The 17,954-nt window shown below is 36.5% G+C and overlaps 1 pseudogene; it reads left to right on the forward strand.

Annotated features, from left to right (window-relative positions):
• Nucleotides 1–11,547: 11,547 nt before the first annotated feature.
• The window catches only part of LOC101608146, a 66,993-nt pseudogene continuing 60,586 nt past the window's right edge, over nucleotides 11,548–17,954 (forward strand).

The raw sequence follows: 17,954 nt of genomic DNA on the forward strand, positions 1-17,954 counted from the left end.
TTTTCAGATAGATGGAGATCCTAAGGAGAGAGCCACACCATCATACCTCAAAAGGGCCCCAGCTGGAACTAAGAAAAAATGGTGAAACAAGCAAGGGTGCTGTTTTCCTGATGAACAGGATACCAGCACAAGGGGGAAGGAGATCAACACAGAGAAAAATCAACTCCTACCAAATCAGAGAACCAGAACCCCAGAAGCCCCCAACACCTCATCACTGAAGCAGACCAAAAATGAACCCAACATGGCTCAGGGAAATTTTGCGGAATAGGGGGTGGAAAGAATGTCAGAGCCACATGTTGGGTCATGATATGAAGGGACATTTATCTTACCCATAACTGTGGACTAACTCCACAATGCATGACCCATATACCTCAACAAGGAAGGACCACAGGGAGGGGGTAGGTCACGGATGAGCCTATAATGGTACCAAACTGACTGTATTTGCTGAATACAAAACTAATTAATAATAATAATATATATATAGATATATGTATATATGAAAGAGAGCTTAAGTCTAGAACATAAGAGGAGGCAGCAAGGTGGAACTCTTGCCCAGGGAGGCAAGAAGGAGTTAGAAAAGCCCACTCCTAGACTCAGATCTGGGATTTTAATGGGGAGTGGCTATGTGAGGAAGACCAGGTGGGCAGGTTGCTATGAAAACCAGATTGTACAGCTTTGCCAGTGATCTTAGGTAAGGATCAGAGTTTCTGTTCTAGGAAGGGTGCAAGCTTAATCTAGAGATCTTTCCTGGAGGGTGTAATATTGAGATTTCTGCAATCTTAGCAATATTTTTTGGTTTTAGTCAAGTAATAAAAACCCATTCACTTTGGGGGTTCTGTTACCTTGACTACTTAGTCAATTTCTGTCTCCTCTCACTATCTGAACCTAACAAAACTTAAAGAGACTGGTATGTATATATAATTTACAATATATATATATATGTGGTGGTAAGGGTAGCAGGTCAGTGTAAAATGTCAGTCCAGGATGACGCTACCTGCTTCTCTTTCAACTTATTTTGCTTCTCTCCATATGGATGCTCATCCCAAGTCTAGCTATCTAGTTATGTTTGCACAAATCACATCTTCACACAGCTCAACTTCATCTTGGGGCAAAGAGTAAGATGCTGATCTAGCTTTATGTTTCTTCTATATGCTCAACCTCTTTTCCCAGAATATAAATGCTAATCAGCTCTTGTTACTTGACAATGATAAAACTTTCTATCCATGGGCAAATAAATAAGCATGCTTCATCCTGAAAGAATACTTTAGTCCCATATTCTTGGTAAGCTGACTTTAAAGTGTGCAAATATCTCCCTCACTGATTTTTACTAAAATATTTTATTTACTTATTCATTTGCAAGCAGAAAGAGAGAGAGAGAGAGAGAGAGAAAGAGAGAGAGAGAGAGAGAGAGAGAGAGAGAGGGAGGGAGAAAGAGAGAGAGAAGAGAGACAGACAAAGATAAATGGGCATGCCTGGACTTCCAGTCGCTGCAAATGAATTTTGGCTTACAGGCTCGAGGGGAAGCTCCACGATGGCAGGGGAAAATGATGGAATGAGCAGAGGATGGACATCACCCCCTGGCCAACATAAGATGGACCACAACAACAGAAGGGTGTGCCAAACACTGGCATGGGGAAACTGGCTATAAAGCCCATAAGCCTGTCCCCAACAATACACTCCCTCCAGGAGGCATTAATTCCCAAATCTCCATCAGCTGGGAACCTAGCATTCAGAACACCTAAAGTTTATGGGGGGCACCTGAATCAAACCACCACATGTGGCTAATGGGGAATTGAACCAGGGTTGTTAGGCTTTGCAAGCAAGCACCTTAACTACTGAGCCACCTATCCAGCTGATATATATATATATATATTTTTTCATATGCTTTACATAATGAGCCTATTCTAACCATATAGTATTTGAAGGGCTGGAGGCTCTGGTGTAAATGAGGTGCAGTTTCCAATGGGTCTTAAAATGCATTCTGTGGAGAGGGAGAGAGAGAGGTCAAGTCAAATTAAGAAATGAGGGTCTTTGGAGAACAAAATGAACCTCATATTAACAGCACACTGTATGCTAGTAAGAATCGAACTAATTGTGTGAACTTCATTAGTGCCAGAGTCTTTTTGAGTGGGAAAGGTAGATGATGAAAGTGATTAAAACAGTTTCTAGGAATAAGAATGTGTGTTTAACACCTTGTTAGTCTTGGGGAATAGTTGAAGTACACATTACAGGCTTGGCCATAATCTAATAAGCAGTTTAAGACAATTTTTATGCAGAACTTGGAATGCACTTCCTCAGCATGATTTTCCTCCCCTCCAGAGTGTAGGCTGCTGTATGTCCCTTCTCAATTCTTATACATGAATGATCTCACTATATTCAGTAATGGATTCCTCTTATGAGAAAGTAATCAAGTACAATATAATTGATGGATTTCCTGATTTGGCAATCAGTAATTTGTGATCAATTCTTCCTCGTGGTGATAGCATCGTGTATGTTAGTGCTAATGTGGATGACTGCATTTCATTTCTGTGAAGACTGTCAGCTAAGCAAAGGAGGGAGATAAGATGAAAAACTCCTCCCCCTCCATACATATGGGCCACACCACTGGCTTCCTGATGTTATTAAAGGAAAATTGGAAAAGTTTCCAGAAGATTAAGCAGAAAGCTTACAACTTGCATAAGACTCTCCATTTTCTGGTGGCTCTGACAGAAGGATAAATCTTGAGCTGTTTTAACGAAAATATAAGCAAACCCAATATCTAACTACAGTAAACAAAATTTATTATGATTCGGACGTGGCAGTGGTGTTTACATTTAGGTTGACAAAATTGTCAATGTGTGGGACCCTTAGTTAAGAAAAATGTAGCAGGATGGTCCTTATCCATCAAACAAAGTAAGTGGGTTTCGGGGCACTTTTATTTTTTTGAGAGTTGTGGATGTACAAAGTGACTTTGGATGCCAGACCTTGATTACTTGCCCATGTGAAACTTGGCTCAGCTTTAAGTTTAAGTGAAGGAAGACTCTGATTATATGGTATGTGACTAGATGTGTGTTAGCATCAGCATCCATTCTAAAGAGCAGGTAAAATTCAATGAACATCCTCTTTATATTTTTCTCTTGTGGATCCAGAAATCATTATGAAGGTGTGGTTTATGAATCTGTAATTGCCCATAACACTGCAACTGAAAGGAGGTACTCATCTACTCTTATTGCCAAAAGGCCTTGAGAAAAGGTCAAAGGATCACCTAAGTGGGGCGGTTTAATGTCCCTCAGAATGACAAGGTGTCTGGAACAAACCACCATATGGTAGCAGGGACCTGAAGACTTGGAGACTGTATACAGAGACACAGAGCTTCTGGGTATTTTTTTTTAAAGTATTTATTTATTTGCAAGCAAGCAGAGAGAGATAGAAAGAGATAATGGGCATACCAGGACCTCCAAACATTGCAGATGAACTCCAGATGGTTGTGTCACTTTGTCAATCAGGCTTTACATATGTACTGAGGAATCAAACCTGGATCATTGGGTTTTGCAGGCAAGTGCCTTAACCACTTAGCCATCTTTCTAGCCTCCTATTTCACTTTTGATATTTTCCCTAGTATTGTGTAATTCAGTTTTACAATGTGCTGAGAACATTCAAGTCTACAGTTTTGCAATTTCTTTAGTATGTTGCTTCTGCACCCTGCAAAGAGTCCTTTTTTTAGTCATGCAGCCTTATGCCGTAGGGAAGTGAGGCACTGAGTGGAGGGAGGATATGAAAAGTCTCTTAGTTCACATATGAAGAGCATAGAGTTCACCAAATCTTCATTCTCTTCTGCAAAGTCTCTGCTGGTGAGACATGAAACCTTTTCCCAGGTAAGTTTTATTTTACAACTATGAAATATTAAATTTCACTTGAGAGTTTTAGCATGGTTATTTTTAATAACATTGAGATATATTTTTCTAATCTTTAAGACTGTGTTGACAAGTTTCAGAGGGGGAAGCTATAGAAGTAGGGAAAGAGAAAGAAAATAAAGAGATGTAAATAGAAAAGTGAAAATGGAGGTTTTTCGTCATTTTATCCCCACACTTTAGACTTTAATTATTGGATATATCTTTTCTTTCTCATAAGAATCATACTTTAAATTGGTACCAGGACACTCATGGCCAGAAAAGTGTTTTTAGATGGATATAGACTCAGGCCTGGTGGTCAACTGTCAGGTTCTGAAATTTCCAACCATGTATTGGTAAATGTTAACGTTTGCAGACAACCAAAGGAAATTCCGCTGCACAGGCTAGGTGACATGTGATTACACAGAATGAGAAAATAAACCATTCCCAGCTTTTGTTGTGCAGGCACCATACTCACAAACACACTTTATAATTGTGCAAGCCTGACTGCAGTTTATGGGTGGAGCATTTGACACAACTGACTGTTTTCTACTGGACTTTTCAGTGTTTACAAAGGGAAAAGTCCACTTGTGTCCCACATGCATGACTATGTCCCCTTACCTGGATGCATAAAACATGCACATTTATCCCAAAGTCCAGTGACTGCTACTAGAATATGCTTATATATTAGAAAATCCTATTTTCAACCTGGAATCAGTTGGTTTTATCTGATTCTAGATTTCCTCCCTAAGTTGTAGAATCTATGTATTTCTCTTGGTTTAACTTCCCATCTTATTATAAGCTCTAGAACCATCTAAACAACTATAGGTTCTTTTCATGATATGTCTATTACCTTTATTTGCTACTTTTCATTTTTTTCTTTTGAATAGTCACCTTATTTTGGTTTCTCTTTCTAACTAGTCACCCAAATCAAGTCATTTACTCTGTTTTCACAGGCTATAGACTCATAGTTCTGAGGGCTGCAATAACTTCCCAGTGTTTTATGTACTTATTATGCCAGACTTGTGGTTTAATTTTACTATGGAAATAAAATTTGCCATTCAGATACCTTAGAAAACTTAATGACTTCAGCCTACTGTCTTTGGCTTCCTCCCCAGTTTCTCCTGTCATTATTGAAGATTATTGTTCCTTCTTCAGAAATGTTAGTTAACTTAAATTTTCTGAAATCTTAGACTACATATTCTAACATAAAACATCTTTTACTATGCTGACCTGCATTATCTGTGTGTTCATTTCTTTAACCATTGACCTGGAAAATTTTCTGTACTAGGTTTGCTTCCAACTTGTAAGATTTAAAATTAACAACAGCTTAAAAACATGTACCAATTTCCCTTAACTAGTTTAACACTGAACATGAAATTCACACTGGCAGTAATGTTTTAGGCAGTCCCACACACAACCTTTCTTTTATGAATATATTATACTACACATATTCATCCAGTAGTGTATATGTAAATTTATAAAAGAGTTCCTTCATCATCCCAACCAAAGCATATGCCTTCCTTCATCTTCTGATTCTAAATATATTCAAAAGCTTCCTTTTGCCAATTTATTTATACTACCAATGACATACTAATTTTCAAAACACAAACTTAAAATCTAAACCTTATTATCACCTTTTAAGGCATCTCAAATGCCTTAATATACATTTACTATTTACCATATTTAAATGTTCACTTTCAATTTTCTCTAATTAAGATAATGTTGCTTGAAGTTAAATAGCTGCTCTTAACTACCAGCTGAAAGTTTTGATTGATAGATGGCTGGTGCCTCTGGAGAGTTCCTTAAAGTACTTTGTCAGTAACTGTAACCTTTCCTATGTCTGAAAAATTTTTGATGTGTACCAAATTGTACATTTCTGTTGCTTGAAGTTTGTTTGACTATCATGGGATGTATGTAAATTTTCTGTTTAATTTAATTTGATATATAATTATTATACAGCTAATAGAGATAGATAATTCAGTTTAACAGAGAAGTGTTTTTGTTTTTTCTCTGTTACGTGTTTTGTGTGTTCCCAATACATGTATAGGGCTGGATTGATGACCCAACAGTTAAAGGCACTTGCTTTCAAAACCTGACAATCAAGGTTTAATTCTTTAGTAAAGCCAGTGTACAAAGTGGTGCATACTTCTGGTATTCATTTGCAGTGGCATGCCCATACCCACTCTCTCCCCATCTGCTTCTATTTCACTTATTTATCTGAAAGAGAGAGAGAGAAATGCAGATAGAGGGAGAAAATAGGCACTCTGGGACCTATAGCTACTGCAAATGAATTCCAGATGAATGTGCCACCTTGTGCATCTGGCTTATGTGGGTCATGGAGAATCAAACTTTGGTCTTTAGACTTTGCAGGTAAGTGTCTTAACTGGTAAGCCATCTCTCCAGATCTCCAACTACTTCTTTCTCTCTGTATGTTTCTCTATTTCAAATAAATAAATAGATAAATTACATGTGTGCACACTGCCTGAGTAGTTAGGTAGGGGAGGCTATCAACTCTTGCATAGTCATCTAAGTTCAAACTTATTTTCTCATGTATGTAATAAGGACAATAAAGCATATTCCATAGAAATAAATTAAAAAATGAGAAAACAAGGTGACTGTTCTCTGCACAGAGGTGGTATGAAATATAATAAGTCCTGAGCAAATGATAGTTTTAAAAGAATAACAACAGTGCCCACAATAATGCTTACCTTTTGTAAAGACTTTAGATTTATGTATCTGTTCAAGTTTGGCTGGCTTTATATATAGTAGCCCACTTTGACCATTGCTGCAATAAGATAAATAGGAAAGAATTGACAATGTCTATCAAATACAGCAGACTGAGCTTTATAGATTGTCCTGGAAACTGGTGAGTTGAACATTGAAGCCATGTCTCTGCTTGAGCTTCTGACTGCTCTGTCGTTCCTCTGGCTGGGGAGTGATATGTGGAAGGAGATTCTGAAGTCTCCAATCACAGTCATAAAATTCCAATATTCTTACTAAAATAAAAATATTGGATGATAAGAAAAGTAGTGTGCAGCTTGCCACAGGGATGGATAGAAACTCATGTCAGTGTTTGACACAGAGCCTTGAGGAGGAGGAGGAGGAGGATGAAGTCAGCAGCATTCATCATGGATTTATACACATGCATCTGGTCAGGAGTTGGGACAATAAAAAGGACTAGAAGGTGGTGCTTTTCCATGTCTGCCTGCTAACAAACATGAAGAGAGGATCCAGAGAACCAGCTAAATGACCACTCCTCTCCCTTTACCCTGAAGATACTGAAAACTGTTTTCTGCATCCCATTGGAACTGTAGATGGACAGAAAGGAATAGCCTTAAGTATAGACACATTGTGACCTGCCCAAGGTGACACATTACAAAGCTTTATCAGCAAAAGGCATATGTTCAAAGATGCTCGCTTGTATGGATACAGGTGCAATGAGAAGACAGGAAAATTATGAATGCATAGATAGTGATATTTATTATGTGTGTTGAGCTTAGAAAATGCTTCTCTGATCCATTCTCTTATTTATTTAAGAACACTTTCATAGGCAGCTATGCTAAGTAAGGCATCGTGGTAAGTAAAAATTATGAATATGTAGTTAAGTCATCATTAATTGATTCAACAAATATTTGAATGATGATAATGTCCTCACATTGGCAGGTGCTGGGAACACTGAGCCCAGATGAATTTCTTTGACTTTGAATGTGTTACATCAAATAGTGTACAATGAGACAGGTGAAATGTTAATGTTCACTTTCCAGCATAGGAAATCAAAGCCTTGAAATAATGAAATAACTTGGTTGGAGGTACCTAAACATTTGGCATTGTGATATGATATTGTCACCTCCAGGAGTGTTGATCTGTATTCATAACTATCCTGGGATTCATGCAGCCCAAGGGCCACCAGGGTAGTCAAATCATGTTTTAACCATCCAACTAACCAGTAACTGTCAAAATTTGACACCAGTTCTATTTGAGTCCAAAGACATGCTTTATGTATTTATGTGATATTGCCATCTTTTTGTTTCTATGAACTTTTCTTACTCATCCACTAAATGTTAGGTTCCTTAGGGTGAGTACATGGGCCACACTCATTTTTTATATTCTTTCCCTCATGCTTACCTGAACATATGCAAATCAGCTTCTCCTGTGAAGCACACATTAAACCTTAGTGTCCAGGAAACTGTATTCTGAACTATTCGTATTTCTTGAGCACTCTTTCATGCAAAGTTCTGTTCTAGGTGCTTTGCTGGGCTTTTAGGTAAGAAAGAATGTCTTATTTCAAGTTGCAGACAAACTGGAGAGACCAAAAATAAATTGGCTTCTTCCCATAGGACCTGTAAGCATTTGAGCTAAGCAGAACTTTGTATGTAAGATTTTCTCCACTGCTTTGATCATAGGTTACTTTACTTTCTTTGAATGTCATTCTCTGAATTTTCAGTGCCATTCTAAAGGTATGCCTTCTAGAGCTTTGCACAGAATCCAAATCCAAAAAATATAGTAGGATATCTGATAATGAAATAGATGTCCTAATGATTCATGTAGCTTCACACTTCCATGGCTAGCTTTGGGATGATGTTTACCTCATAAATTGGTATCTATTCTTTCAGGTTCCAAAACCCCAGCAATAGCACAGACAATTTGATTTTTTAAGTTGTTAAATATTCCTTTAGCTACTATAACAATCTTTAATCTCATAAAATGAAATCATTCCAATATCCAAAATAATGACCTAATGAACAGCTTAATGCTTCTTAATAATGCTGATGGAGGAAATTAAAGGCAAGTTTCACTCTAATGTCATGTCTTATTAGTAACTCACATGCAAAGTAAGCCTCTATCAATATTTGCTTTTAGATTATAGAACATGAGACTGCAATATATAAGTGACCCAGCTTATCCCTATCACAGCTGCTGGGGAAAGGTTATTTGAGTGCATACATGGGATTTACAGAGCTCCGAGAATTATAGCCACTGCAAGAAAATCCTGACCTCTTACTGAGTGCATGACCTTTGTAAAACATTATTCCACTCATTTGTATCAACTAATATTGTCTATATGAGTTATGAATGTGTGATGGGTGGTATTTGCTCAGATGCAATGCAGGGGATCACCAAAGCAAAAGCAAAATGAGGAATTCAACTCTAGTCGCTACACCAGCATTTTGTGTACACCAAATACTGCATACTAAGTAGCTTGGTAGCATATATTTTCAGAAGACACCTGTTTTGTTTTTGATAAGAAACATTGATAAAATTATATTCATTTTAGTAGAATTATTATGCAAGCTTTCTTTTGTAATCCTCCCATACATATAACATATGGTCTAAATGTGATAAGTGATCTAGATTTATATTTGGATATTTAAAATTGTGGTGCATGTCATATAAATAGCCTCACTTGGTAGATGAAGAGACTTCGCCATGGTGAGATATCTAGTAAATAGAAGAACCAAGACTGAAATCCAAGTTTCTTTCCATTCAAAGAACATCGTTTGTGTTAAATTCAAGTTCTGTTTACACTAACTAACATTCGTGACCTACTTATTTCTTCTTCACCTCAGTTTCTTTCTCTGTTAAACAACAAACTAGGTGAATTGAAAGATGTTGCTTTCAGTTCAACTTTTTTTTTGTAAAAGAGAAATATAATTCCTTTTAGCCATAGCATCTCCTATGAGGCAGAAAAAGTGCATTTATATCATCTATCAATTCACTCCTCCATTTTTTCTCTCCTGTATGCCTGGGCCTCCTGGGTCCAGCATCCGTGTCTTGCTGTCAACATCTCAAGTAAAGCAATGTGCTTCATTACATTTTGGATGCCACACCAGTTTAATCCCATGGATAGAAGGCTATGCAATCAAGCTGACAGTTGGATGATGATTTGAATCATCCCTGACTCATTACTTTTTGAAGGATTTGGCATGCCAATCAATGGGGAATGATGTGTCGTGCCTTGAAGAATGACAGTAATCCATTTTCCACCAATTGACGTGATGAGTCCTTGACAGACTCTCAAGTTATGGGGCCAAAGCCAAACACAATTTGGCACATGGCTCCCAGCACTGCCATGTTGCAGATTGTTGGGGTGTTTTTCAGAGCACTAGACTTCTTGTCTTCCACTGCCATTAGCTTGTAGTTTCAGGAGGCAGGTGACATTAATAAGCTTTCACAGGTTAGTAAAACCATAACTTCCATGATCTCACCTGGTATACTTGCCCAACATGGAGCTGCAAAGAAATGAATTGGACCTCCTCATTATACCCATCCATGAAGACAACCCTAAATTTATATACCTCAGTGAAAACTGCCATTTAATGTAGTAAATTTGAGAATATATTCATTTATCCTAATGAGATTGTCAGCACTCAAAAATACATTTCAAATTCATCTTTTGAAATTTTCTTCAGAACTGATGTTTAAATCCTGCTATATTCCTGTTTTGACATCAGAATCATATCTTCAGCTTAATTGTGTTACATGTAAATCTAATTTCCTCTTTGCCTACTTCTCAAAGCAAATCATTCCTAGAGAATTAGAAGATCCATAAGAAATATTTCTGAGATCCAATAAAAACCCAAGGTATGTTGCAGACATAGTCTCAGTGACATCTGACATTGGATTGAGTTTGTATTCCTGAGGTGATTGGCTTAAAAATAATATATTGAATATCAATGTATAATTTCCTATAATTCTCATATATAATGTTACTCACCATCTAACTACAGCTTTAAAACATTTACACTCTTCTTCCCATGGCTTCATTTGCAGAAAAATTTTGAAATATGTTGCTGTACATTACATAGTCACATCAACCTTCTCTCCCAACCCCAGCACCTGAAAATGTGACAGCTCCTCCCACCACTACCACTGTGACTGAAGTGTTGCCTTCTCTGTACCTTGGTCAGTCAGAAGAGAGTCATTCTCTACATAAGAGAAGTTTAGAGTCACTGTGAAAACAAAACAAACAAATGAACAAACAAAATCAACCAAATTACCAATTAACGAAAAGCAACAACAAAACAAACAAAAAAACATGGGAGATTCACTGACCAAAAAGCCTAACAAAAAGCTCATCATTTTTGTAATGTGTCCATATATGCTAGGATTTCAATTAGTGTTTTAGTGACTTCCTCTTAAATATGAACAGCGAGAGACCAATAATATTTGAAGAAATTTTTAAAAGAAAAGGCAGACATAAAAACAGAAAATATACATAAAAGAATATTAAGAAATTTATAATACTAGTTGCTTTTCAGAGAAGTGCTTTAGCAAACAGAAACATGGAAGAATTATATTCATACAACATATGTGTAGATATATAAATAATATGTATTGTTGTGTATTACTTCATATATATAGAGAGAGAAAGAGAGAGAGAGATGTATATAAAGAGAAAGATATAGACTATTTACTGATTAATTTAGCAACAAACATGTGATCATGGTATCCCAATATTCCTGTTGGGTTACAGCATTCTTTTGCATTTTTATAAATGTTTTATTGATGAATTTCATACAAGTACATAATCCCTTGCCATCACCAGCTGTTGTCTCTCTTTCCTATCCCATTTCCACAGAGCATTTACTTATTTTCAAGCAGTCCCTCTTCTATGGTGATGTCATTTTGTGCCTTCCATCATCCATGACAACGTGTGGATGGGCCCAGTAGTAACATGTCGGCCTTGCACAGGTAATGACAGCAACTGCGGCTCAGGAATGCAGGCGCCACTTTGTCTGGAAGACAGCATTCCAAAGCACTCCTCCCCAAACTTCAGCTCTTATATTCTTTCTGCTACATTTTATGTAGTGGTCTCTCAGCATTGGAGGGTGTGAGAGAGATGTCTTATTTAGCTCTGAGAACTCAACAGTCACTTATCCTCAGTACTTTGTTGATATTTAAGTCTCTCCAGCAGTCACCACCAACACCAAAAAGAACTTTTTCTAACCAAAGGTGAGAATAACACTAATCTATGTGCATGAACATCAAAATTTAAAACACAACTTATGAGTGCAACATATCCATTTAGCCAATCAACAGTATTAGTTCCCCCCGAGGGCTTATAACCTTCCCAGCCTTTGACTTTATTTTCTTACAAAGCTTGAATTCCCTACTGTAAATCAGGCCTCAATTCCAGAGAGAAATTTGTACCCCCATGACAGTCAGGCCACTATGAGATAGTGGGTACATCTTGCCTGGCTACTTGGTTTTGTAGCTTGCTAGGTGAAGCCACCACTAAGTAAGACTGCTACTGGATTCTTTTATTCTATTTTGTGCAGTCTTTTTGTTTTATTTGAACACGAGTGAAAATAGTTCTGAAAAAACCTTTCACATTCTTAATCTTTATAACATTTTGTCTTCTGTGTGCTTTATTTAATTTTGCCAAGAAATGCTCTTACTGATCACAAAGAAAAGTAAATGACGCATTTATATTTCTCTATGGCTTTTCTATTTTGTTCCCTCTAATCCTTATTGTTCCTTCTGTTTTGCATCTAATCAGCATTATATTTACTCTTCTTTGCCTGGTTTCTCTGGAATAGGGAGAATAATTCTTTTTCTGAGACTGATCACTTCCCACTTTGATCATTCAGTGATATCGGGTTCTTGAGACTGCTTTTGTGGCATACCATAAGTTCTCATGAACTTTCATTTTTCTATTCAGTTCAGAGTATGTTCTAATTACTGTGTTGATCTATTTTTTTTGACACACTAGCTATTTGTAATTTGTTTTCAAATGTTTCTAAATATTTTCAAGATATCATTATACTATTCAATCTTCATTTCATTGTAGTTTGAGAAAATGCATTATATAACCTGAATTATTTTTTATAATTTACTAAGATTCATTTGATAACCCAGGATATCTTATATTTTGGTAAATGTTTCATGTACACTTAAGAATTTTTTTATGTTTATTAGAGCATTATTTTTATATATTTTTAGAGAGACAGAGGGAGAGAGAGAAAGAATTGGCATACAACGGCCTCAGCCAGTGAAATCAAATTCCAGATGCTTGTACTACCTAGTGAGCATGTGTGACCTTGCAGTTGCCTCACCTTTGTGCATCTGGCTTATGAGGAGTGTGGAGAGAGATCAAAGACGGGTCCTTAGGCTTCTCAGGCAAGTACCTTAACTGTTAAGCCATCTCTCTTGCCCTCATGTATGTTTTGAGAATATTCCAATATGTTTCTCTTCCTTTCTGGTTTTTAAACATAGTCTTGTGTTTTATTTTATTTTACAAGCACATCAGTTTTTACATGATGGTTGTGAATGTGTATTACCAAACACAACTTTTGTTTTTATTTAAACTATAAATTACCTTATAAGGAGATGTAAATACAAAAAAAAAAATCTTCAGTATGTTCTCATGTACCATTCCTTTCTGATATTAGTTCTGTGTACCAATTTGTAGTTCTGTCTGCTCATTTCCTTCTTGGTGATGATTCTTTAAGACTTCTAACACTACGTTTCTGGTGATAATATTGTCTTTCAGGTCTTGTGAATCTAAGAAAGAATTTAAGTCATTCAAGGAAATGTATAATTTCAGTAAGAAGGATTTCATAAAAATAGAAAAAAGAAAATGGAAAGGTAAAAGTTTCAAAGATACTCTTTGAGTTTGCATTAAATGGTACCATCAAATACTTATGGCATTAAATGAAAAAATTCTAGGAGCCTTTAGAGTTGGGAAAGACTTTTCTTATAAATGGTCAAGAATAAACATGTAATAGGGCTAAATGTCTCCCCTAAAAGCTAAAGACAAAAGATAGTCAGCTGGTACATAGAGTAAAGACTTTCAGGCCAGAAAAAGTACTGAAATTAGTAAGTTGCTACAACTATTAGTAAGTTGTAGCAACTTACTAATTTGCCAATGGAACTTGAGGTTGGTACAAATTAAAATACCGGAAGAAAAGAAACATAGAGGGTCCAGTGAGAAAGAAACAAATCAAATTCTTCAAGTAACTAATGGGATTTTAAACATGATAATTCAGGTCAGATGACATCAAGAATATGGGCAACCTTAGGAGGCTCAAACAAATAAACAACGAAAATCATGGCTAAACAGATTTAAATGTGTGGGAGTGGTCAGGGGAGATTAGTGAAAGATACAGAAAACACAAAAAAATGAAATCTCGAGGTAAATACTAACTCCTTTGTAAATACCATATTCTTCTGCAAAGAGAATCTGCTGACACATGAAATGGGTTGACCTTAAAGTAATACATAACTTGCAGCACTCAATTGCTTTAATGAAAGGTTGTGATATGCTAGGAGCAAGTTCAGAATGTACATGGATGTGTTTCTAGCATGTGGTAAAATTATTAACAGGGCTAGGTTCTCATCTTACATAGCAGGATTTCAACAGATAATAGCTAAAACTAAACAAGAACAGAATACTAAGTTATTTAAGTATATGAAAGGAAACATAGAGAATGAAAATAATACTTATGGAAATGGGAATTTAGAGTCTAGATGGGTGAAGCTACACATTATTTTTCCTTAATGATTTTTGAGAAACTCTGGCTTATTAAGCTTTGTATAGATAAATATGTTTTCCAAATAAAATTTAAATGAAATGAAAACTAGCCATTTTATGGAAGAAAACAGCATTAAACTCTAAATGGATAAATGCCTTTAAGATAATCAAACTTTAATCTGGAACTATTATTCTTATAGCTGATTGGAACTCAATTCTTTTGATACTGAGTGGCTTGTTTGCAAATTAATTCAGGGTCTAGGACTCTGTTCAACACCTTGCCAGCTTGCTTACAGTAGCTCACTCTGGGACTGTGATGTCATTATCTTTATCCTCCCTCTTTGTATTTTGCTGATGTATAAACAATGTGATAGAGAGGATAAATATGTAAACAGAAGACATAGAGCCTGGTATAGCAAAGCAGAAGTCATTCCACTGGAAAACTAAGCTTGTGAGCTAATTATCTTGTGTGTGTGTGCGTGTGTGTGTGTGTGTATTTATATGTGCATGTGCCCATGGGAGACAGAGCACAACTTGTGGTGTTATTTTCAGATGCCATATACCTTTTTGTTTTGAATCAAGGCCTATCTCTGGCCTATAATTTGTTAAGTAGACTAGATTGGGTGGCCAGTATGCTCTAGAGGCCTACCTGTCTCTGCCTCCCCACCACTAGGATTCAAAGCTTCTACTATCACATCTGACTTCTGGAAATCAAACTTAGATCCACATTCAAGGGCAAGCACATTACCAACTTAGGTATCATCTCCCTAGTGCTTAATATGTTTTTAAACTATTATCTATATACATTGTATAAAGTGATAAGATTAGTAATGACATTTTCGTCCAAGTTTATCATGTACTTTGGTCATATTTACCCCTAGTGCCCTTTACTGTTCCACTCCTCCTAATCCCCTTATTTTTCCATAGTCTACCTTTATGTCATGTGGATGCATCCATACACACATATATTTAGAAGCTTTTGGGCTTAGTCAACCAGATGTCTGATTCTTACACCACACTGATAATAATTCTGTAATTTCTCTGACATGCACAGATTCTTTCCCATCTCTACTCCAGTTTATTTCATGTTACTTCAATTTTCTCTCAAGTTTGCTTGAACATCTTCATTGTGATTAGAGTCTTGAAAAGGTTACAAGGAAATGCATGCTAAGTGTCTCAAAGAAATCATGTCCCTTTTTCATGATAAGATTATACAGACTTCTGAGGGCCAAGGATAAAGTGTCAGTGGAAGTATAGATATGCTGAGGGGAGTGATTGTTAGACGAGAGATAGCAACGTGAATGTCAACACAGAGAAGGGAAATAGTGAAAACACAACACGTACAAGGAAAAAGAAAAGAAAAACATGAACACAAGTAAGGCCCAACACATAAAGGGTAGGAAGAGAAGACTAGGGGCCAGAGTAACGCATGGATTGTTGTCATTTAGATATTGTAATTTTAAAAAGCCCTAAGTGCATGCTCTATTGATTTTATCTCACTTACTTTATTCTGAAGCAATGAATATAATTCCTAATGTTTATAACCCTGATGTGGAGTTGACTGTACAGTACTGTTTTTGCAGTCCTGGAAATAGAAACACATCACCAACTAACTGCTTATCCTTAAAATGTCCTATAAATTAAATTTAGGATTGCGTTCCTTAGAATCACTTAAGTATGACAAATTAGGGGCTGAACAGATGGCTAAGCAGTACTTGCCTGCAAAACCTAACAGCCTGATTTCAATCCTCAAGACCTACATTAAGGCAGATGCACAAAGTGGTGAATGTATCTGCAGTTTGCAGCAGTTAGAAACTCTGGAACACCCATTCTCACCACCTCTCTCTGTCTCTATCTCCTTGAAAATAAATTTAAAAGAAAAATATTTAAAAAGAAGAATTAGGAATGACAAAAACTAAAATCTTTGCATAACCAGTAAACCAGGCAGATTATCTGTTCCCTGTCAAATTTTAAAGAATAAATAATTTTTGTATGTTTACATCTCTTTTCCTTTGGTACTCAAAGTCTGAATTGTAAAGATTTTGGCTCTAGAATCTTCAAGGACAAGAGCTGCAAACTTCCATTGATTTATTAAAGAAATCCTGCTGTGACATTAACTGAATTTCTTATATTTCGGATAGGGTACTCAGATCCTCTTATTGCTTTGCTGATCTCATGCATTATGTTCTGTTCACAAAAAAGGATCTTGTGGCGGAAACTTCTCTAGTTTTACCACCTAAGATTCAGTGTCAGAGACAACTGTCTGAGTTCATATACAAGATAATAAATGAGAACAAATAGACTGCATAGCTATAAACCAATAAGGATTACAAGATATACTGGCCATGGGTTTATTACTAAGACTTAAAGTATTCAGTATGTGCATGAAATAATGAACTTTTGTCAATAGAGGATTCAAATATTATATTGTTACCCCAAATGGTTCATGATATCACAAAATAGTTTTATAGAAATACTAGTTGCATGCCATATAAATATGCCACATGCTGCCACTCACATCATCTGCCCATATCTTCAGTTCTGCTTCTGCCAACCCATCTTTATCATGATGCATTTGCTGACACCTCTTTTGTCTTCCCTTTCTAGAAATGACTAAAACTCCTAGACTTCTGTGTTCTCACCTATTTGTCACACATTTTATTCTTTTTTTCCACTAATCTTTTCCTTCAAGAGACCAAGAACATCTACCACTTACCCTCCATGCCTAAAGATTAGAATTGTGGCAAAACATCTACCACACCAAATAGAAATGAAGCCCTTTGATGGTCCTCCCATTTTACCTGCATTCAAATTGCCATGTCTTCTCACCTAGCCTCGTGTTCAATCCATAGTTTACACAAGGTGTTACCTTATCCATACATGCATTTTCCTTAAGTTGGGCTTGAGAGTTTCATAACCATGTATCATCAGAAGAGCCATGTTGGGTCTTGAAAAAATGAGATAAATTATTGAAAATACAAACTTCTTACTGCAAACCTAGACAATGCTGCAAGACTCCAACTCATGCCACTGCTCACAGCTCACAGCAAGACTTTGCTTCCTTAACCTCTCATTTCAGCGGCTACTAGACATAATCACTGGTGATAAGTCATGCATTATCTTCAGACAACTTTACAGGTAAAATTTATGCAAAATTTTGATTGTTATTTAGATATCCAATGGACTTAATTTCAACTGGATCTTAACCAACTCAAGGGCACAGGCTATGTTTATGACATGTGTTTGGAAGCTTCTAGGTACATTTTGATTCAACTTGAAAGCAAATGTTAAATCTCAGAGGAGCGCTGTTATGGAAGGTGTCTAGGATGGGATGAAGGATGATCACTTTAGAGAAGGTATGAAGTTTGAAAATAGGATGAGGGATGGCCCAGGGCTGAGAGCAGGAAGTGATTCTTACATAAGGCCAAGATCATAGATATATACCGCTTGCAAGGTAAATTAGATGACTACAGTGCTTTCCTTTTATACCTGGCTATATCAAGTCAAATCTAAAAACAATATCTGTCTTTGACCCTATGCACTTTGAATTGATGCAAACAAGGTCTTGTTTCCCTGCAGACATGTCTTGTGTGATTGCCTGACTGCGT

Source organism: Jaculus jaculus, chromosome 15 (assembly GCF_020740685.1).
Source record: "Jaculus jaculus isolate mJacJac1 chromosome 15, mJacJac1.mat.Y.cur, whole genome shotgun sequence".
Taxonomy (NCBI): Eukaryota; Metazoa; Chordata; class Mammalia; order Rodentia; family Dipodidae; genus Jaculus; species Jaculus jaculus.